The sequence below is a fragment of the Petaurus breviceps genome, unplaced genomic scaffold (genome assembly GCF_028583685.1).
Source record: "Petaurus breviceps papuanus isolate PSGF00001 unplaced genomic scaffold, PetGlider_PUasm1.0 90667, whole genome shotgun sequence".
In the NCBI taxonomy this organism is placed as follows: domain Eukaryota; kingdom Metazoa; phylum Chordata; class Mammalia; order Diprotodontia; family Petauridae; genus Petaurus; species Petaurus breviceps.
The window spans coordinates 1,701,454-1,726,605 of NW_027187302.1; positions in this window are offsets into that span (position 1 = coordinate 1,701,454).

Here is a 25,152-nt window from a genome sequence, read left to right on the forward strand (position 1 = left end):
ATTCACCACGCAGACTCTATTTCAAATCTTTCCAGTATCCCCAATTCACTCTAGCCTGAAGGTTATAAGAATTAATGCAACAATAAAAATTGCACATGCATATCATATTTGTATGTATGTATCCCAGAGCACCATAACAAGAGTGGGATGATGAATGCTTTGACTGAAAGTACCAAAATTTAGAAGGTGCTGACAGTCTTTCAGCCAACATGAAACTGAGTTTAGCTCTAAATTAGTAAGAATGCTTAGTTAAAATAGGTAGATACCAGTTGCCTTGCTTCTTACCATCATCAGCCACACCCAACTTCCCTGTCTAGTCCTGTTCTTCTCTGATGACATAGGAAGCCCGCCCCCTCTGACTCAATCGAATTGAGGATGTATTTTGGCCCATTTACCCTGTGTACAATGATTACTAATTATGATTCTGGTAAAACTATCTATGTCTTCTCTAATTTTGCCACAGGCAGAGCTGGATTCTAGGAGACAGGGGAAAGGAAGAAGGGGAAAATATACCTGCTAAAGTGTGTACAGTATAAATGTCTTTACTCGGAAGGAGGGCAGAGAAGTCTCAGAGCTCTGGGAGTACAAGTAGAGATGTGCCTCCTACTATGAGAGAGACAAATAGTGAAGTGAACTTTGTTTATCCTGACTCTACCTAGCATGGAGAAGCGTGAGCTGGCTTTATGTATGTAGAATCATGCATAGAACCTCAGAATTGGGAGAGACTTTGGATGCCATCTAGGGTAACTCATGCTTGACCAATGGGTCCCTCCTACAACATGTCTTACAAATGGTCATACGAATTTTTTTCCTAAATCCTTTAATGAAATGAAATGCACTCTACCTTCAGGTCACTTGTATCCTTCTCAATCTCACAGTTCTCCCTTTTGTAACATTATCAGACACAGTTCCAGAGGACAGAATGAACTGATGTAGGAAACCATAGAAAGCCATGCACAGCCCATGCTGTGATTCTTTTAGACTGATGGTGGTGCTGTGACCTTCCTTTCTGGCAGGAGAAGATGGCTAATGGCACCATGATGGCACCATGATCCATAGTGAAATGGAGCACAGCATTGTTAATCAACGAGCACTGACAAGGTGTGTACTATCTGTTAGGCATTGTGCTAAAAGCTAAGGATATGAAGAAAGGCAAAGACAAAAACATACCCTGCCCTCAACAAGAAGGAACTCTCACAATCTAAATGACACTTCTTTATTTCACCTTATAGATGTAAGGATGGGATGGGGAGAGGTAATCCAGTAGACATTTATTAAATGCCAGTTATATGAAGGGCACTGCTAGGTACTAAAGGGAGTGAGGTACAAAATTTAGATGGGTTCCCTGGGCTCATGTAGCTTTTAAATAGAGATATGTGGTACATATACAAATAACTATACTAGAAAGTTATGCATAATAAATACATGAGAGAGCTCTCTGTGGGTGGGGAAGAGGGGAAGGTCATTTCTAGCTGGAGGAAAGAGGACAGATTCCATGTAATAGGTATCTTTATGTGAATTGGGCTCTAAAGGATAGGTAGAATTTTTAATAAGTTAATAGAAGGGAGAATATTACAGACATAGGGAAATAGTAGCATGAGTAAAGGAATGGGAGCAAGAAAATACGAGATGTGTTTGGAGTACAGATACTAGACAAGTTGGACAAAAGTGTAGAATTAAAGGCACAGAAAAATAGTATGTTACCAATGGAATGCTGGGCAACAGAAGTGGCATTAGAGAGTTGTGTGAGTAGAAAAGGAAGAGGGCTAGTTATGTGGTAAAAGTCACACTATATCAAGAGATCTAAAAGGACCTACAAAATGGTAGATGGACTGCTTCCCTCCTACTGGGGGTTTCCAGCCCTGGGGGAGAATTTTCAGGAAAACATAAAAAATAATTCTATTAGTAAATAAACAAAATAATATTAATTAACAAAATGATATTAATAAATAAAATGAGAAAGCATGGATGATTTGTGACTTGGAATGAATAAATGAGCAAAAATGAATGAAAAAACATTATTAAGTACTATCTATGTACTTATACTAACACTGGGGCTACAAATACAAAAGTGGAGTTGGTCCCTGCCCTTAAAGAGTTTATACTCTAATAGGGGAGACAGCAAATGGTGGCCAGAGAATGCTATTTTGGTTCAGAAAATTATAAATCTGGTGAATGGAATTATCCAGGAGTAGATTGATATATTCTTTCCACTAGTGATAGTGGTATTGATTTGATTATGACTGAAGAATTGGAAAGGTACGGGGAGATTGAAAGGTACTGGCAAAAAGAAGACCAAACTATAAAGTGAGGCATTTCTGGAATTGCCTAGAAATTGTAGGAAACTCACTAATCATGCTAGTGGCAGGGAGTAAGGAGCAGGGCTCCTGACCTGAAAGCTGTCACAGATCCATCAAAAGATAGTGGATTTATTTAAATGAAAACAATACTAAAAAAATACTTTGGACATAAAATGTTTAATGAAGTTTGATGCTTTAAAAATTTTAAGCATGAAATAAACTATTAAAATGATCAAAATGTGTAACTTTCAAACAAATGAAAGGCTTTATATGAATTCCTAATCATGATAGCCTGCAACGGGGACTCAGATCAGACCTTGGCACTTAAAAAAACAAACATAACAGTACATATTTGTCATGGACACAATTTTGCAATGGTTTTGAGAAGTCTTGTCCCAAAAGTCTTAGTGTAATCTTAAACTATTTGAGCCTTTAAGCTATTTTTTTTGGCTATATGAAGCCATTGTTGTATTAAGCTATATTTGACAAGAAACTTCCAGGGGTAGAACCAAGATGGAGTAGAGAGAGCTCTCAGCTAAGCTCTCCCAACATTCCCCTCCAAACAACTTTAAAATGACACCTCAGACAGAATTCTGAAGAGGCAGAACCAATACAAGGTCAGAGTGAGATATTCTTCTAGCCCAAGATAATGTAGGAGGTGAGAAAAAGAGATCTGTGACATAGTGGTAAAGGCTAGTTTGGAGCCCATGAAAATGCCAGTGGTGGAACTAGGTGGTGGTGACAGAAGTAGCAGCAGCTTTGGGAGCTCTTGAGTCAGATATGGTAAGGAGATCTGGCAACTAGTCAAAAAGAGGGTTTTTTTTTGCTTTTTTTGTTTTTGGAGGGAAATTGGGGTTAAGTGACTTGCCCAAGGTCACACGGCTAGTTTTCGTATTAAGTGTCTGAGGCTGGATTTGAACTCAGGTACTCCTGATTCCAGGGCCAATGCTCCATTCACTGTACCACCTAGCCGCCCCTCAGAAAGAGTTTACAAGGTACCCCTGTGCTACACTGAATGCAGAACCAGACAGTGTTGTGCAATTCCATTGCCTATACCCACTTCTGGGCCATAGTTCAAGGGCAGAGAGGAGTACTTTTGATTAAGAAGGAGTGGAAGTCCTGAGTGGTGATACCATATCTGGTCCTAAGGTGGAGGGACCCTGAGGAGCAGTAACAATTGCAGTCCTAAGGGATCAGAGGCCCTTCCTGGGTAAAGACCAAAATATAGACAAAGAGAGCAGTTACCACACCTCTCTCTATATCACACCACCTTGGAAGCACTGGAAGCTTCCAACCTGTCAGAACTTGCTCTGAAAACAGCAATGTGAAAAAATTTGAGGCTTGAGATAGTCTCTCTGTCCTCCATTGGAACAGAGCCCAACATTAACATAAAGTTCCAAATCAAGAAACTAGGAGGAAAATGAGCAAACAATTAAAAAAACCCACCTAACTATAAAAAGAAACTATGGTGACAGGGAAGATCAAGACTTGAACTCAGAAGAAAACAATTAAGTCACAACAACTACAAGCAAAGCCTCATAGAAAAATGGGATATGGATATATGAGCCAATGCAAAATGAAATGAACATGAACAGGAGGTTATGATAAACTAAAATGACACTATTGTAATGATGCTCAACTGTGAAAGATTTAGCTACTCTTTATCAAAATAATAATCCAAGATGATAACAAAGGACTTATGACCAAAAATTTATGTTGTTTGTGTTTTCTTTCACAATATGGCTAATGAAATACATTTCACATGACTTCACATGTATAATCAATATCAAATTGCTTGCCTTCTTTTGGAGGGAGACAGGAGGGGTGAAGAAGAAAATTTAGAACTCAAAAATTTAAAAAAATGATTGTTAAATTCTTTACATGTAATGAGGATATGTTTAATGAAATAAATTAAAACTTAAAAATCTATATTTGCGCCCAAATGATTTAAGACTGCATTCATGCCTTTGGGACACCTTGTATAATTGTTTGAAAAAATCAATTAAATTGTACTGGACGGGGCCAAAATCTTGAATGTTAAGTATATTATCATTTGTGTAGAGTTAGCTGAGACAGTTCACCATCACCCCAATTTCTTGTTATTTCTGGTAAACTCTTAGCAGCAGGGTGAAAACAACCTAACTGTGGATAGTGGGCGGCCTTTTTATGATGAATGTGACCATTAAACATTTAAGGAATCTTTTAGTGCCATGGAAAGTAGCTTTCCTGGGGTCTTTGCCCAGTCAAGTGACACAAAACAAACTTGGCTGTGGAAGATTTTCATTTAATTGTGCTCTTGAGGGTCCAAGAGGACAGGAAAGAGATTCTTGCTGTATGAGGCTATGTCACCAGTATAAGGAACAGCAGTGGAAAAATGCCTAACCATAAGTGTATGCTTACCCACAATATTGCCAAGGAAATTTCCAAATGGTGAACATGATGAAAATGACCTAGGTGGAAAAAGTCCCTGGTTAGCTTCAGCAGCTACTCATTACCCTCTAAATGTTCTTACCAGGCAAGCTAAAGGAAAAGAAAGCCTCTTAAGCCCATTACCTGTGAAACACAGAGGCAGGTTGGCTGCTCTGGATGTCCCAGGCAGCCTGGCTTTTAAAGAGCCTTGTGGGTTTGTTAGTGGTCAGCAGCTTTACCGCCCCTCACCTGCCTTAGCTGTTCATAGTCATTGGGGACCCTGTGCTTGATTTCTTGGAACTCAAAGTGTCAAACTCCTAAGCTAGGATTAATTGGCCAGGGAGACAGTTTTGGCTGGATAATTAGGGTTTTTCTTCCTCATGAAAGGTGTTGAATACTTCTACCACATTGCATATATATCATTCTTTACAACCTCTCATTAACCCAACACAATGTACCAGTGAGAGTGCCGAACAGTTGCCCCCATTTGGTGTTGGAGGGGAACTAACATACTTATGTGCCTCATGATGGCAGAAGCAGGATAAAATATCTGCATTATTTTGGGGCTGGTGTGTGTGTGTGTGTATGTGTGTAGGTATGTAGGTATTTAGGTATGTATGCTTGTGCGTGCATGTGATCCAGAGCTCTTAATTCCCTTGCCTTTTCTCTATTGATTATTGTGTTTGTGTATAAAATTACATATATAGTTCATATGTGTATATAATATAATTAATTTACATAAAATCTATCCTGTATATATATTGTTTATTTATAGAGGTTTGCAGGTTGTCTCCCCATTAGACTGTGAACTCCTTGGGAGACACCCTGAGAGTCTTATTTGTTTGTATCCCCAGTGTTTGGCACAATGCCTGGCATATGATAGTTGCTTAATAAATGCTTACTGATTGACTGGTGTTGGGAATTCCCAGTATCAAAATACTCTTTGTGATAGGCAAATTCTAACCCGAATTTGTATGATTTGTATATAACACCTCAGCACTGTATTTTAGTAAATAATATCTTAAAACTCCTATAGTTATAGCCTCTAATGTTTCTCGTTCAACTCTTTAATTGCAAGCTTCAACCCAAGGTGTTTCCTAACCAATCCAGGGAAATGTCCCAGCTGCAGTTTCCAGACTTCCTCTTGACTAATTCCTCTTCTCTTAAAACTTCACTGTTGTATTTGGCATCATCACTCTGCTTGGCTTCCAAGCCATTGCTGTCTTTTGGCTTTCTTTGCTGATGTATTCTCATCTTTCTGCCTTCGAAGGGCATCTTCTCTTCCACAAAAGTTCCTTTTACACAGGTAATGCTCCAGAGTCACATTCTCAGATGTGGGAGGTTGGAGTGGACAATGTTAGAACCAAAACCAGGAAGACCTCCATTCAAATCCTGCCTCATGTACTTCTTGTGTGACCCTAGGGGAAGTAATTTAACCTCTTTCAGCTTCAAGTCCCTTCAAATGAGCATAATACACCTACTTCAGGATTGTCTTAGAGATCAAATAGAATAATATATGTAAATATTTTCCAAACTTTAAGGTACTATATAAATGTTAACTGGCCTATGTGTATGGAAGATGGGGGGGGGGTTACCCATACTAGTCTGTGGCCAATTCTGATCAACAGATGACATCTATATTAACTTGGCCAGCTCCAAACCCATTCCTGAATTCTTTCTGCCACACATAGCAGAGAGGTAGCATGGATGAAGTATTGGACCTATAGACAGGAACATTTGGATTCAAGTCCCAGCTCTAAAATTTACTGGCTGCCTGATCTTGGGTAAATCATAACCTCTCAAAGCCTCACTTTTCTCTTCTATAAAATGAGAGAGTTGAATGTAATGACCTCCTAATGTCCATTCTAGCTATGAATCTGTGATCCCATGATTCATGTTAGTACACAAAGATCAGTGGGAACCTACTGGGTTCCAAGCTCTCCCAGAAACACAAGAAGTAACACATGCCCCCTGAATGAGTGCTTGGGCTCTGGACCAAAAAGAAACGTGCTCTTTGAATACAGAAGCAAATTAGGATCAGCCCCTGGAGGGGTGGATTCCTTTGGCAGGCTGTAGCCAACACAAGCTCACTAATACTATCTTCTTCAGAGGTACTGCTCTCTCAATGACTCCCCAGTGAATCTGGGAAGGAGCCAGAGCGGTAATGAACATCTCAGGGGTGGGAAGGGTGGCTCCCTGGCTGATGTGGCTACAGCTGCAGGGTGTGGGTGGTCTTGAACCAGAAAGTCTCTTCCTCAGCAGTCGAGGTGGGTAGCAGCTGTGACAGCTTCATGTCTCTCTCACCTCCTATTCCTATCCCATTCCTGATGGTAGTTCTCCAAGAATCTTTCTTTACCCACAATTGCTTCCTCTCATTTGTTCTCCAAACTTTGCACACTGATGCCCAGAACAAACCCCATATCACTCCACTCTTCAGGACTCATGAATAATTTTATATCTTTGGTCCATATCAAGTCTGGCCCCAGACCAGCACTGGCCAGCTTTACCTACAGACTTCATCAGGTCCTAGGATCCGACATTGACCAGTCGCTCCTTCAGGCAAACCTCCTCATGAGTTTCCAGCTCTGCTTCTGTCTTTCTCTTTTTAAAATGCAGAAAAATTCTGCACAATAAATTTAGTAATATCCATTAAAAAAACAAACATCTCAATATATAATATAAATAAGCCTTTTGTCTTTCAAAACTTTCTCTAAGAGCGAGAGAAAGCAGATTTTTGTTCATTAGAAATAAATAAATAAAAACTTTCTTTATGCTTGGAATAGCTTCACTATTTTACTCCATTATACCTTCTATCCTTCAATATATACGAATCTTATCCTCTATAGGAAATCCCTTGGATTTAAGGTTATCTCCTATGACCTTAATATATTATAAGCTAATGTTTTTATCTATAAAAATCCCATATACATATACTTATGTACGTAATAGCTGATGTTTGTATAGATCTTAAAAGCACAGATTTTACAGCTGGAAGACTAGAGACCATTAAATTCAACATCTTCATATAAAAGATAAGGAAACTGAGACTGAGAGAGTTTAAATGATATGTCTAGGGCCCCACAGCTAGAAAGTATTAGAAGTGAAACCTGAACCCTGAACTTCCTGACCAAAGTCCAGTACTGCATCCCCTTGGCAATTCTACCTTCTATAGTACTTCACTGCTACTAACAAAGAACTTTAACATATATTATATCTTCTAATCCTTATAGTGACCCTGTAAAATAGGTAATATGGGTATTATTATGCCCACTTTATAAATAAGTAAACTGAGGTAGAAGGTTTGATGCCTTGTCCTAGTAGTAATATAGTAAAATTTGAGCTTAAACCCAGGTTTTCTGTCTCTACATCTTTCCCTCTTTCTCAGAGGAGTGCTGTGGAGGTAGTAGAAGGAACAGTGGACTTAGAGTCAGAAGGACCTGAATTTTCTTTTTTTTTTTGGAGGGGGCAGGTAGGGCAATTGGGGTTAAGTGACTTGCCCAAGGTCACATGGCTAGCTTTTTTGTGTTAAGTGCCTGAGGTCGGATTTGAACTCAGTTCCTCTGGACTCCAGGGCTGGTGCTTTATTCTTATTACCTCAGACAGCAGGCACAGTGGATGGAGCACTGTACCTAGAGTCAGGAAGACTTGAGTATAAATCCAACTTCAAACTCTTACTAGTTGTATGATCCTGGGTAAGTCATTTAACTTCTGCCTCACTTTCCTAATCCATAAAATGAGGATAATCATGACACTTATCTCCTAGGGTTGTTAAATAAGATAATAATTGTAAAGGGTAGCCTATCACAATGGCTGACACATAGTAAGTGCTGTATGAATGTTAGTGACAATTATTATTATTGTTGTTGTTGTTATATGTGTTAGCTATGAGCTCAGACACTTACAGTGTGACCATGGACAAGCCATTTGATTTTTCTGTGTTTTAGTTTACTTCTCATCAAAATGTGGATGGATATCTTTATAGGGATCCTTATAGGGATCCAGCTCTTTCCCCCTTGAGAGATCCTATTACTCCATTTTTAGTGTGAGCATTTATAGTTTGGAAATAGGCAGATGCTGTAAATCAGGACTGCTTTATTGTTTTATTGATTGTAGAGTAGAAAAGGACAGAAAATGTTAATAAAACAGATTAAATATAAAATGGGTTGTGTGTACATCTCTCCTCCCCCTCTGCCAAAAAAAACCAGTTGTTAAACATTTATCAGCACACCATTACTCTCAGCTCATAAATTTAGAGTTGGAAGGCAACCTTAGAAGTTTATTAAATACCTTCTCTTATCATATTAAAATAAACAATGGATCATAGCTTTAGAGCAAGAAGATATATTTTTTAAACCCCTCATTTCGTAGATGTGGAAACCAAGGCACAGGAAAGTAAAGTTACTTGCCCTACATCACAGAGGAGGTGTCAGTGCCAAGACCTGAACTCAAAACCTTTCAATTCAGTGCCACCATAACTTTCTCCTGAGCCAGCACTTTACTTTCCTTATAACCCTGATGTGAGAAAATGGATCTACAAACAATAAAACTCTCTATAAATGCTTATTACTATTTTCATTTATGTATATAAATAGTCATGGTACTATTATTCATAAAAGTTAATGATTTAATAATAGTTATTGATATTTATTAATTAATAATTAGTGATGTTATTAATCATTTAATGTTATGATCATAGCTATCAATTATAATTTCCATTATGCTGCAAATTCTTTGTAATGTTGTTGTTCAGTCATTTTCCACTTTTGTCTGACTCTTCATGACCCCATTTGGGATTTTCTTGGCAAAGATTCTGGGATGACTTGCCATTTTTTCTCTAGATCATTTTTACAGATGAGGAAACTGAGACAAACAGGCTTAAGTGACTTGCCCAGAGTCACACAGCTAGGAGCTCGAATGTGAACTCAGGATGAGGAATCTTCTTGAAACCAGGCCCACCAATTTATTCATTGTGCCACCTAATAATTGTTACACTTAACAGCTTCATAGGTTATTTTGTTCAAGCCTTTGTTCATTTGAAGTCAAGGCCATATCATTTCCAGTGAGAACACGTTCATGACTGATTACGTAATTACATTTCATTGCATTACATTTGAACACTATGATAGGGTGGTGTGGACCTAGAGTCTAGGCAATAGATTATTGGTGTGGATGCTGAGCAGTGGGTTTTAAACTATGCAACCCAAATATCACAGAATTGTTTTTGCCCCCTGACACCGCCAGGGTCCCCACAGTCTTATTTTTATTTTCTTCTATTGGTCACTGATGGTGACCAATTGCTGATTCCTGTGATAACTTGGATGCACAGTAATTTAGAGTCTACAGCTGGAAGAGGCCCCAGAGATCATCTAGCCTAGTCCTTACCAACTTAGGGATTGTGGAGCCCTGAGAATGGAATCATTGCAAGGTATATATGAGTCCACATGTACATCAAGAATCATCCTTTTGGACCTTGATGTATTTTTTTTACTAGGAGTGTAATTGCATTGATATAGGAAAGTGGATAGAATGATAGACCTGGGATCTGAAAGACCTGAGTTCAGATCCATCCCAAGACACTTGTTTGCTGTTTGACTCAGGGCAAGTCTTCTAACATTTGTCTTCCTCAGTTTTCCTCATCTGTACAATGGGGATAATAATAATACTTACCTCCCAGCATTGTAAGGATCAAACTAGATAATATTTGTGAAGGATGTTTTTCCTTATAGCCCCATATAAATGCTAGGTATTAATCCTATAGTTAATCTTACAGAATTGCCTCGGGGAGGGGAGAAAGAAGGTTCACTGAGAGGTTAAATGACATGCTGTAAGTTACATAATCACAGTGGAAGCTAGGTAGAGTGGTGGATAGAGTGCCAGGTCTGGAGTCATAAAGATTTGTCTTCAAATCTGAGTTCAAATCTGGCCTAGTTGTGTGACCCTGGGCAAGTAATTTAATTTTGTTTGCCTCCATTTCCTCATCTGTAAAATGAGCTGGTGAAGGTAATAGCAAACTACTCCAGTATCTTTGCCAAGAGAACCTCAAAGGGGGTCATGGAGAGTCTGAAACGATGGAATAACAACAACATCATCATGTGTCAGACCTGAATCCAAGGACATGAATCCAAGGCTTTCTGACTCTGAAGCTGGCTCTCTCTTTGTTAAACCATGGTTGCCTTTTCTGGGCTTGACTTAATTCCAACAAAATGTAAAAAATTATAAATAAATATACCTTATGTTGACCAAATAAGCATTTCTCATATATCTATGTGTTAGTATTTTTCAGATGTATGTAAGATGCCATCATAATTAGTAAAATATGCATTCACTTAAAAAGCATTGCTTTAGTTACATGACTAAGAAGGTAAAACACTAGAAATTTTCTCTGATCCTCATGACCTCTCCAACTTGCCCAAAACAGAAATTATGCACCAAATATAAATTATCTTCATCTGTCTCCATGTTCTAGGATGCCCAGAACCCAAAAGAATGTTAAAAAATCATGAACTGATACCTATCTTGAGCACATTCAGTACCCAGTCCCCCTCTGCCCACCATACTACCTGCAGCAAGGCTGCACTAGCTAACCCAGGGACTCAACACATGGACTTGCAATGAAATACAACCCTACATGCCAGTCCATGCCCACTCTTTTCAGTGCTGTGGAGATTTGGGTTTCAGACTGAAAATTTTCTGGGGCCTGAGGGGCAAGTGCTGGGGCAACATCCTATGCTGCAAAAAAGATTTCTGTAGGAAAGCAGAACAGAGGAAAAGAGGCAGGGTATATATCTGGGCTTGAAACAGAGCTCAACTCCACACTTCAACTTCCCCTTTCAAAATCTTGGACATCCAAACACCAAAGAACAGAAAGCACCCCATCTTCAGTCCTCTGAGCTGCTGGGTCAGACAATTGAGGGACCAATGGAATGGGAATGGGCTGTTGTGAGGAACTCCATTAAACTTGAGGGAAAGAGTCCAGAATCCAGTTATGACCGGTTTTGTGATCCCCCCCCAAAAGTCACTGGGACAGAGACCTAGGCTGTTGAACTTTAAATTACCAATGTGGGTAGAGGCTGAGAAGCTTTGAGATCAAGACCCCAGGGAAACCACCATCAGGTGGAAGGGAGCCAAAAATTGAGCAATAGGGGAAAAAATAACACATTACCAAAGCTCTCAGGGAAAAGACAACTTAAAGACCTTGAACATAAACATATAATTAAGTGTGGAAAACATTAATAGTATAAAGAAATAGGCTTCCAAATCTAGTAAACAAATTCAATCATCTATGAATAATAAATACTGTGAAACAAAGGAAAGTGAGAAAAGATTTGATGAAATAGAGGACTCTGAAATTTGAAGAGAACATGGAATCATAACATACTGTTTCTGAATGGTATATAATAAAAATGAGATTTATGAAAGCAGAATTTATGTCTTGAACAACAAAAATTGGGCACAATAGAAAAACTTAAATCTATGATGGTGAGCGCCACAGAGCAAATAAAAAGAGAACCATGTATTGAGAAGGCAAACACAGAGAAGTGGACAGTCTATAAGTGAAGCAAAAAACAATAGCTTCAAAAGAAAATATGCTCTCTATTCAAGAAAAGCATATTGATTTTGAAAACAGGATATATAGAGACAATCTGAGGATCATAAGTCTCACAGAAGAACACAAGTCAAAAAACCTGGAAACCATAATGCAAGAAATAATAACAGAACTTCTGAATGTAGAAAATGAAATACCAATTGAAAGTATTCATAAATTGACTTCAGAAAAAAAAAAACCAAGCCTGCCATCTCCAAGACACATAGTGGTTAAATCTAACAATTCACTTCAGAAATAAGCCCTGCAAGACAACAGGAGAAAAATCTTCAAATACAAAGGAAAGGAAACTTGGGTAACAAGACTGTTCTATATTCACAAAAAAAAAAACACAGGAAGAAATGCTAATTTGTACAGAAGAACAATAGATCTCAGGATACAACCCAGGATGATTTTCCCTGCAAATCTAAGCTTAACAATAAATGAAAAAAAGATGGACACTCAATAATAAAGAGACATTTGAAACATTCTTATAAAGAAAACCAGACCCGAAGAGATAATTTGTTTCTCTAATGCCCCAGATAGCAGAAATGCAGGAGGGATAAATGACTTCAGTGGGCAAGGGCAGAAATATCAACAGAATGATAGCAGATCGACCAGTAAGAGACTTCTTTTTAAATGTTCACAAGGAAGCAAGGGAGGAAGCAGAAGTCAGATGGAAGTAACAGTGGAGAAATGTGCATGGGACATTATGTACACAATCATGTGACACCATAGCTACAGGTGAATCACCATTTTTTTTTTGTAGGACTGCATAACAAAAAAGAGGGTCCTGGAAGACAGGGATGGGAAGCAGAGGATTGAGAGGAATGTGTGATTTACTAAGGTCAAATTGAGGATTATCCATGAGGGTAAGGTGACCCCAATCATTTCTCAGGAAGAACCTTCAGAGGACTTGGGTAAGGAGGAGAGGATTGGAATAGGTTGGGGGAAGGGGAACTTATTTTGATGGTGGGAAGGTGTTTTGCTTATGAATACTCCTACAGGGGAAGAGAGATGTTCTGTGAAGAGAGATGGGCATCTTGTGCTTGGTATGGTCTGGAACAGGGGTGGGGAACCTGCTCTTGAAGACTTAGGGGGCCACATGTGACCTTGAGGCCACAGGTTCCATACCCCTGGAGGATCCAGTGCTTGAAAAGACCACTCATCCTACTTCAGGAGAGAGGGAGTTAGGACTCCTGGGACAAGTTGCACCTGGGGGAATGGACCCAGGGGGGAGGTTTTGAGGCAATTAGGGAAAGAAGGGAAATAGGACATGGATATTACTTGGTGGTAGACTGCATAATCAGGAGTATGGTGGGAGGCAATGTCATTTCTATAACCTGCATAAATTAGCATTGTTAAGGAGTGAGGTACAATGGAAAAGGAGAATCTGCAGGGCAAGTTCTATGAGTAGTGGTAGAAATTGTCTTAGAGAGCATAGAATGAACCTTGGAAGTTTTAATTCCATGAAGAATACAGAAAATTGAGAAGGGTTAGATAATTGTAGGAGTCATCAACCAGAGAATGAGGATCTAGAGTAGATATTAAAAAAAAGGATGGATAATGAAGAGAGTGAAAGAAATTCTGTCTGGAAAGAGGTACAAAATAAAATTTAAATTTTAAAAATTAAATCATTAAAATTTATTATTAGCTTATTAATCTATTTTAAATTAAATTATTGTCAATTAATCAAAAACAAATTAATAAAATTAATATTTAAGAAATTAAATGATTAAATTAAAATTATTAAAATAAAATTTAAAAGCTAATAAACAAGACTAATTGAAGGGGTGGAAGGTGGAATTTATTTGAATGAGTAGGAAAAAAGACAAGAAAAAATGGCTAGATAAAAGTAAGTTTAGTTTTGATGTTTTAACTTTTAAAAATGTATATTTGGTTTATTAACCCTCTTTTTTTTATTTTGTTAATGTATGTTTGTGGAGATGTGATTTTTATACTTTTTAAATTACATCCCAGAAATTTTGGCATCTTTTTCAGCATTATCATTTTTCCCCATATACTTTTCCATGATTTTTTTCCCCATACTCTTGTTATGATTCATTCTTTGACCCAATAATTATGTAGAAGTTCATCGTAAGTAATCATTTGAATCTATGTCTTTTGTTTGTAGTTTCTGAACCAATGGCTATTTTTATTGTGTTATGATATTTAAAGGATGTGTTTACTATTTCTTCCATATTACATATTTGCAATATCTGTGTCCTATTACATGATCAATTTTTATAAATGTTCCATGTGAGACTTTGCAGTTCCATTTAGAAGACACTGTTATTTCTTCTAGCTCCAGTTTCTCCATCAATTTGTCACCTCCATATTTTTCTTTTTTATCATTCTGTTGGGCTTATCCAAAACTGAGAGGATATTGAAGTCTCCTGGTATTATTGTGTTACTGTCTATTGTATATTTCTAGCTCAGTTAAATATTTCCTTTATGAATTTGTATGCTAAGGCATTTGGAGAATATAATTTCATTACTGATGTTGCTTTGTTGTCTATTGTTCCTTTCAGCACAATATTGCTCTTTTTGTTTGTCCCCTTCAATTTTTGAATGTTTGTTTATGCTTTGTCAGACAATATGGTAGCAACTCTATTCTAGATCCTTTGTTTTTCCAAATGAATTTTGTTATTATTTTGTCAAGTTCTATAGCTTCAAGGTAATTTTGTTAGTATAGCATTAACAGTATAAATTAACTTTGGCATTATTGTCATTTTTATTATATTGGCACAGCCAAGTCATGAGCACTGACTATTCACAGAGCTATTTAAGTTGTTCTTTATCTCTTTAAGGAACATTTTGTACTTGAATCTAGATGTGTGTGTGTGTGTGTGTGTGTGTGTGTGTGTGTGCGTGTACCTTGGTAGGCTGATTGCCAGATAGTTTATACATCTGGAATGGGATTTCCCTTTCTATTTTTGATACTTGAGTGCTATTATCGTACAGTAATGCTGTTGAATTTTGAGGGTTTATTTTCTAGACTGTAACTTTACAACTGTAAAAATGATTTACATTTTTCTTATTGTTAATGATTTGGAGCATTCTTTCATGTAGTTGTGAATACTTTTAAATTCTTTTGAGAACTGTTTGTTCATGTCACTTGACTGCTTACCTATTGATGAATGGCTATTTGCTAGGTATAAGTGTATTTGTGTATGCATGTGTACATGTGTACAAAGTGTTTATATAGTATATCTTGCTTTTCCTGAAGACATTCACTAAAATATAAAGGGTTTATGATCTGAGTTGATGGAATAAGTCCCAAGACTGACAATATCTTGGTATTAATTGAAGTATTTATTTAATGAATGAGTGCCCACTATGTTGAAGGCAACATGGTAAGCAATGTAGGAGATTCATTCATTTATTCAACAAACATTTTAAGATCACCAACAATACTTAAGATCCTTTATTAGGTACAAATGTTGACACAGCCTAAGAATTTATAATATGAAAGGAGGAGAAGAAAAGCCATGTATATAAATAACTATGATGCATAGGAGATTAATACATCTGCCTACTCTAGGCCAGGAGTTCTTAGTTGAGGTCTATCAACTTTTTGTGAAAAAAATGCTGATAGCTACATTTCAATATGATTGGTTTTCTATGAATTTTATTTTATGCATTAAAGCATTACTTTACAAAGGAGTTCATAACAGAAAACAAGGTTGAGGACTCCTGCTCTAGGCATTTACAATTTAGTTAGTGATTTTTAACATGTAGACAAATAACCACATTTTCAGGTGACATATGACAAATACCAAATGAGTAGTATAGACAAGTAATCAGAAGGAAAGATCATGTCGGGTTGGAGTTTTCATGAGGCCACAGATCCAAATGTTACAGAGGGCTAGAAGGGACCTTAGGGGCCACCTAGTCCAACATTACTGCCATTTTACAGATAAGCAAACTAAGCCACTGGGAGAATAAGTGAATAATTGCCCGAGCTCATGGATATAGGGAGTGTCAGAGGCAGGATTCAGACAACCATTCTGTGACTGTAGAACCACTTCTCCTTCCACAATGTTTCCTTTTCTGTAGAGAAGGCTTCCTAGAGATAGTAGGATTTGAACTGAGCCTTAAAAAATGGGTAAAAATTTTTAATGTGGCAATGACAGGATGGGGCAAAGAATAGAACGAGCAAAAGTCCTAAGTGTGGAAAAAGTACAAGTTGAGCTTTGAAATTTGCTGGTCAATTGGGCTGAAGTAAAGGATTCCTTTTAAGTTTGTAGTTAAAAGATGGTTTTTTTCAAGGAGCCAAATCAGTGGAAGGATATATTTTCTTGACGTTTATAAAGAGAATTTCGAGATCAAAGACATACTGATGAAAACTATGTCCTTGATTATATTGTGTATCATTAGGCTTTACTTCAATATTTAGGTGGATATGTGATCTTCTCCTTTTGGTAATAATAATAATAGCTAATAACATTTAAAATAACACTTTAAGGTTTGCAAGCTGCTTAACAAATATTATCTCCTTTTATCCTCACAACAGCCCTGGGAGATAGGTGCTAGTATTATTCCCGTTTTGAAAATGAGGAAATTGAGGCAGACAGAGGTTAAGTGACTTAAAAATGCTAAATGAGCCATCTCTAACCCTGTAGTTTCAGCAACTTGGGATCAAGGATCATTGATTTAGACCTGGAAGAAACCTCAGAGATCATCTAGCTCCAATCCTCTTGTTTTTCAGATGAGGAAAATGAAGCCCAAGGAGATTAAATGACTTGGTTCTAATTTCTGCCATGTAATACAAGCCAGGCTATAATCTGATTAAAGGAGATCTCCTCATCACCAGCATCTTCTGCTCCTTCCCTGGGCTGAGAGATGCAGTGATCCAAACCCCACAGGCAGCCATATGGCCTCATCCCATGCATTAAGCCCTTTGAGTTCTATAGCAGGATGAGGGAAGGGGGCAGAAACAAAATCATTATGTCTAGCTCTGGTTTTTAAGCTTTCCCAGAGGTCTGAGATTTTAGCACAATATCCAGCCTCGTTGGACCATTAATACCAGGAACGTGAGAATGGTTCATACCCCTAGTCAAGCCCCTGAATGCCAGAGCTAAGCCGGCTCTGGGTTGAAAATCAAATGGTTAAATGTTACATGCAGGTTATTAAAGATTCTGCTTACTTTACAATGGTCTGTTAACAGCTCTAATGTCTTTAACATGTGCAGCCTATTGACTTTTAAGTAACGTTTTATTGAAGTAACTGCCGTGCTTATTAGGCAGTAAGATTTACGCTTCATTTTCAGTCCTAAGTCTGGAGTCTAAAAGAAGGAGTGGGAGGCCTTGCTATAAAGGTCAGGTAGGTATGCTGGGAGATAAGAGATACTCAGGTTGAATGGGTCCATATGTGCTGCTGGAAGATTTTGAGGAGTCAGAGCATATTCCTGGGGAAGAATAATGTTCAGCCCCAGATGACAAAGGACAGACAGGAACAATCCCTTTCTCATTAATGGAAATACAATTTGGAAAGGAAAATAATTCTTGCAGATGTAGGTGGTGTGAATTATTTCTGTCATGTTTACATTCTATTTCCATTAATATTAGAGAATCAAAGCTTCTCCAGAGAGAAAAAGCCTTATACAGTCAAGCTCAAAGAAAGTCAGTTGGGTATCTGAATGCTGTATCCTCCTTTTACTCTGGTATTTGGAAACTCTCAGCATTTTGTACATTTGGTATCTTTAGTACTAGCAGCTAATAGAGAAAGGAGTATGGGATAGGGATTGTGATATGGGAAGAACACCATAAATAAGTCAATCCATGAAGCCTTCCTCCTTCCCTACCTCCACTTCCTACAGGCCTTCCCACCTACACAGTTCCCCTCCTTTCTCTTCCAATCTATCCTTCTTTCTACTATTAAAATAATTCTTACACACAGATTTGGACATGCCAGTCTGCAGTTTAAGAATCTGTAGCATCTCTCTTTTGCTTACCTATCCATGCACCCCTAAATCATGTCAGTATTTTTAGCTATCAAGCCATTGTATTGACTCATCTTGAGCTTGTGGTGCACTAAAATTTCTAGGTCTTCTTGTCTTGACCTTGTACTTTGTGCCATTGACTTTTTTTGAACCTAAGGGCAAGATTTAATATTTCCCCCTATTCAATTTATTTTAAAATTAATTTTTATTTCATCTATTTTTCCATCACCTTCATTTTTGATGATATCCTTCTCCTAATGTCCAATGAACCATCCCTGTAAGAAAAAACAAGAAAAAAATAGTGCAGCAAAACTAATCAACATATCAGCTAAGTATAACAGTACATGTAATCTTCGGCAACTAAATGCAGAAGATAGAGGGATTCACTTTCTCATCTGTTCTCTAGGATCAAGTTTGGTCAGGATAATTACAAAGCATATGGTTTTTATTTTTATTTTATTTTGTTGTTGATGGTATTTCCATTTGCAGCATTGTAAAAAATGATTATATTTTTCCTGGCTTTACTTCCTTCCTTCTACATCAGTTCCTATGTTTTCTCGTGCTTCTTCTACTTCTTTTTATTCACTTTTTTGTGGTTCAATAATATTCCTATACGTTACTATAATTTGTTCATCAACCAATGGACATCTACTTTTTTTACTCTTGTTCTTCACTACTATAAAAATGTTGCTATGAATATGTCGGTGTATATAGATCATTTCTATCATTGGCCTTCTTGGAATATACCTATTGCTTGAAGTGTGATGCTTGTAGTCAGAGTATTAAAATTTTCGTCACATTCTTAGAATATTTCCAAAATGGAAGATGGCGACATCCCTGATCTGCTCCTGTAGCTCTCCCAGTTCCTCCCCAGGGCCCAAGTCCCACGCCACACTTTGGTTTGTTCAGCATTTTACATTTGGGGCAACCAAAATGAAAAACCCAACTGGCTGAAAGTTATACTAACTTTGGGCACTACTGCAGGCTTGTGGGCCCTTCTCCTCCAACAACACAATGAAGATATTTTAGAGTATGAAAGAAGAAAAGGTCTAGAATAAATTATTTGAATCTGCTTCTTTCCTAATTGTGTGCTGTAATAAGTGATGACAACCAGTTTGTGGGTTCATTGAATGATATATCAGAAAAACAACTTGTGTTAGGATTTCTCTACAGTATCACAGAATGTAAAAATAGGATACCTGCTCACTTTTCAGGTTATATTTCCCATCAACTAGCAGAAAAGTCAAGTTTGAAACCAGTATTTAATACACTTGTACAGATGAGAGGGACCTTACTTACATTTGAAAGACATTAATATAGATAAGCAAATTAAGAATTTCAATAAAAACTAAAAATAACCCCCCCCAAAAAGAATATTTCCAAAATGCTTTCCAAACTAGCCAATTCACAGCTCCATCAGCCTATCATTCTGCAGTTCTTCCAACATTGATGATTTCCATCTTTGTAATTTCTTGCACGTTATGTAAAACCTTGGAATTGTCTTGATTTGCATTCCTCTTATGTTGATTTTCACCAGTCTTTCATAAGATTGTTAATTTGTATTCGATTTAATCTTAATTAGATTAAAGTCATTCTTAAACCTGTTAAGATTTTTTGAGTTTCTTTTTCAATCATACAGAAGCTTACTCTCCATTTTAACTTCATATCATCTAAAAAATTGAAAATATTTCTATTTCTTCAAGCCAAGACACCTATAGATATGTTGACCAGAACAGGATTAAGGACAGGTTACTGGTGCATCCATTAGTGATTTCCTTCCAAGTTGACTATAATTCAGTAATCATTATACTTTGGGTTGGGTCACCTAACCAGTTCTGAATCGACTTCACTGCTCTTCATCTACCCACATCCTTCCATTGTGTCCACAAAGATAACATGTTGTTCAGTCATTTTTCAGTAGTGTCCAACTCTTCATGACCTCATTTGGGGTTTTCTTGGCAAAAATACTGGAGTGGTTCACCATTTCTTTCTCCAGTTCATTTTACAGATGATAAAACTGAGGTGAACGTGGTTAAGTGATTTGCCAAAGGTCACATAGCTAGTAAGTGTCTAAGGTCAGATGTGAACTCAGAAAGATGAGTCTTTCTGACTCTAGGCCTGATACTCTATCCAATGAGCCATCTAGCTGCCCAAGGGATCATGAGAATCTGTTAAAGCTTCACTGAAATAAATGCAAGTTTACCTTGCTTATGCCATTTCCATGATTTCCCAATCTGTGGTAAAGGGGAAAGATTTTTCCTCCTTAGACTTTTCCCAACAATTTCTTGGCATCTTTTATGAGGTCATTAGGTAATGTAGTAGATAGAACTCTGGACCTGGAGTCAGGAAGACCTGAATTCAAATTTGTCCTCAGACATTTACTAACTGTGTGACCCTGGGCAAGTATCTTAACCTTGTATGCCTTAAGTTTACTTAAGTGCAAAATAGCAACACCACCTACCTCCCAGGGTTGTTGTCAGGATAAATGAATTTGTAAAATGTTTGTAAAGTGCTCTGTAAACCTTATACACACATATGTTCATAAATATGTGTGTATATTACATACACATATACATACATATATTTATATATACATATATATGCTATATAAATTCTACCTATCATTATGTACTATTCCTACTCTTTTTCTATATGATTTATGATTTGTCTAGGGGTAGTATTCCTCTACTAGATTGTAAACTCTATGAGGGCAGGTAGGGTTTCTTCATGGATTGTCACAGAAGCTCAGGGTTGACCATCTAGACTTTATCTGAAGACATCTAATGAAAGGAAAACTGTTACTTCTGAGGTAACCCATTCTATTTTTTTAATCCATCTCATTATTAGGAGATTTTTTCCTTTAAATTGAGCCAAAATTAACTTCTCTATAACTTCCCCTCATTGTTTTTAGTTCTGACCTCTGCAGATAAGCAAAAACAAAACAAAAAGTCTAATTCCTCTTCAACATGCAACCTCTTTCCATATTTGAAGGCTGCTACCATGTCTCTTTTACATCTTCTTAATCCAGGATAAACTTCTGTTTGGCCATCTTTTTTCTCTCCCAGAATATTTTTTTCTATGTAGTAAGTACCATGTACATGTTTGTTGAATTGAATTGATGCATGAAAAAAAATTATGAAGAGGAGAATGAGGAAGTAATTATTCAATTTGCAATAAAAAACCCTCTGATTTATTTAAAAGTACTAACTGTGGGTTCTATTAAATAACAAAGTCTTCCTGTGACACTTAAAATATTACTTAATTTCAAATACAATATTTCAACTGTTGTAAAAAGCAAAATATCATTTTTTCCCTTTGAGTCATTTTCCTTTCTTCTTAGACAAACAGGCAAGGATACTTTAATATTCATTATCCTCTGTGTTCTATTGAATTGTGGCAAGAATAATTGATTTGGAGCAAGAGGATCTGTGTTCAAATTCTAGTTCTGTCACTAATTGCCTAGTGAGAACTCGAACAGCTTCCATTCACCCTCTATAAAATGGGGAGGATGGACCAGATGACTTCAATGATCTTTTCTAGCTTCAAATTCTATGATTCTAAGAGTATTTGAAAGAGAAATCCACCAGGGAGTTGTAAAGAAAAAGAGATAATACAGCATGAATGAGATCAAATGTTTAGATGACTCAGCCATGAAGCCTATGGGAGAGTGGAGTTTGTGGGACACAGTGTTAGTGTGGGTGTAATTATGACTGTTGGGATGAACCAGAGATTTTAGAGTCCAGACTACAAAAGATGTCATATTTCTCATCTCATTTTATGACCTGTGACCTAGCGCTAGTAAGAACACCCGAGAAGAAAAGATAGCTTTCACATAACTTTTCAAGATCAGAGATAAGGTGGAAATATACTTTTATGATAGAAACTTTACTAAGAGATAAGAATTCATATCTAAATCTGGATCAATGTTATTTCTTCTGGAGTAGAGATATAATCTTGCCCTACTTGAAAAATCCCATCACCCATGTTTGAACCAATAGAAGATGACTGTCTGTCATAGTCATAGGGTTTAAGTTACCACCTTTTCAGCCATTCAGAGACCTTGAGAAATTGACTAATATATTCACAACAGGAGGAAAGTGCCAACAGAAACAGATCCTAAACTGGTTCCCAAACAGGATGACAAAAAAAATCCACCCAGACCACACACAATTCTTCTACATTGCATGTGGGCTCCTGCAACATACACAGACTTACTTTGCTTTAGCTACATAACCAGCAGTAAAGGAAATCTTTAGCCAGAGATACAAACACTCTTGCCACTTAATTAAATTTTGCACCTAGCTCAGCTACTTGGAATTTGTGTTGGTAAAAACGAGATGTTCTTTCTATGCCATTTAGTCTCTGATTAAAGATTCCTTCTCAAAAAAAGGAAAAAAGTCCATTTTAGAATAATGAAATCACATCATTAATGAACGTAAACTGTTCATAGACATACATTCAATGGTTCTTCTCTCGGTTTTAATTTTAATTTCATTTGCATCTTTAGCATTTAAAAGAATTGAAGATTGACTGAAATCAAGGTAATTGCTTATTTTGAGAAGGCAGTAAAAACTAAAACACACTTAATAGTATATTGTATTATTTATATCAAATACAACAAATATGTATATTATAGTATGTTGGATTATGAAAAGAAGACGTTTCTATAAGATAATGAAAGTCTTGAAGCAGTCTACTGAGAGAAGCTATAATATTAGAATTCCTTCCTGACCTTGCTTGGAGCAGGACAGGAGAATCTAACCTAAGGTGACTAAAACGTGGTCCTGCTTCTGTTCCCTCTAAGCAAACACAAGTCCCAAAGATACAGGCAATAAAAATCCCAAGGTTTGATGTACTTTATTCACCTCCCTGATTAATTGTAAACATACTTCACAGCATACATTGAAAAAGAGATTTCTTGTCAGCCTTAGAAGGCTCAACCATTATAAATTCCAAACAAAACAGCACCTCTCCAGGAGGCTTTCTCAACTCTGGTTAATGCTTTAGTCCCAACACCTTTAATAAAATCAAGGTGACAGACCATGAAAAAATGGACTTCAGTCCTCCTAGCAAATCTGATACTGTTGCTGAAAGATGCCTCTGGGCATCTGTGCAAGTCTTCAATAGAAGTGATGGTGCTGATGCCGGTAGTGGTGATGGTGGTGGTGGAGGTGTGTGTATAGGGGAGTGGGGGGTCTGGATCAGGGAAACTGAAGACTGACTCCTTAAGGACAATTGCAGACCTTTGATATTTTAAACCAGTTAAAACACAAGGAGCTGAAACTCAGCTGCCATGCATTGAAAGAGCATGTGGCAGAGTGTCATTTAAACACAAAATTTATTTTCTCATTAAAATTAGATTTTTTTTCCTGGGGGAGGGGGAAACTGATTACATGCTAAATGTGGTTTCATAAATTAACACTAGTGGAACATGAAGGAGTCTGAGAAATAGGCATGAAATTTTTTTCATGCTGTAGTTCCCAACTCACACTTCATCAAACACCAAGACCAGACATTGAAAATACAAGCAGGCAATTTCACAGTTAACTTAAAAATAGATCATCAAAAATCATTAATCTTTCAGACTTTCAAGTCCTACATACCATTATAAAGAAGATATAATTTTTTAATGACTTGGACAGGAATTGGTCAAAAATAAACCTTAAATCATTTCAAATACTTAGGGAGACAAGAGATTTCAAGTTAGTAATCCAAGCTTTTTTTTCCTAGAAAAGAAAAATGTTCAGATTCATTTATTATATCTCTGTGCTCCTTTGTTTCTGTTGGCCAAATATTACATTAAAAGTATCAGAGCATCTTTAGTCTTTGACATTTTAATCAATGTTTTCTTAAATTGATTAAAAAAGAATTTCCCCACCATGATGCAGTAGCTTTCTGAAAAATTCCCCATGTGTAATGGAGGGTTGAGAGTACAGAACTCCAAGGATTTCAAAATGTCAAATAGTTTGAGCTTTTCCCAAAGCCTTAGTACAACTAGGCAGTGAATCAGGTCTGATGTGGCATATAGACAAAATAAAGTGATCACAAAGAGAAAAACTGCAAAAAAGACTATTCACAGCTAAGAAATAGCTATTTTTGCACAATCTAACCTTCCCTAGAAAAAAATAAGGGCATTACCATTAAATGGAAATTTTAAAAATTGCTTTCTTCTGTTGACAGTCATATATAGAGAAATTAGAGAAATGATTGCCAGCAAGACATATGTAAAAAATTAAATAAAAGGGTGAAAGTCGTGAGAATAAAGGTCTTATTAAAATTATGTTTATTATCTACAGCTTTTGAAGGGTGAATTGTTACTGCTGTTAGATTATTTACAGCTTTGATCGCGTGGGTATTTTATCACTACTGTAGAGCATATATGACCATTGATTGGGGAATGATTAAAAAATGGTGATTCAGGAATGAAATGGAATTGTACTAAAATATAGGAAATGATGAGTGTAAAAAATACAAAGAAGTATCAAAGACTTATATGAACTGATACAAAGTAAGATAAGTAGAACAGGGAAAATGACATCCACAATGACTACAGGATTGTACAGGAAAAAGAACAAAGCAAAGTACCTTGTAATTTGTTGTTATTGAGTCATTTCAGTCATGTCCAACTCTCTGTGACCCCATTTGGGGTTTTCTTGGCAAAGATACTGGAGCAGTTTGCCATTTCCTTTTTCAGCCCATTTTACAGCTAAGGAAACTGAGACAAACAGGGTTAAGTGACTTGCCCAAAGTTGACCTCATGAAGATGTGTCTTTCTGATTCTAATCCAGTGTTCTATCCACTGCACCTCCTACCTGTCCCAAAATTACCTTGTAATTATATTGACCAAAATTTATTACCTCTCCTTGCCTCCATTCTTCACAGAAGTGGGAGATTGGGTATAGAATGTTACATGTTGT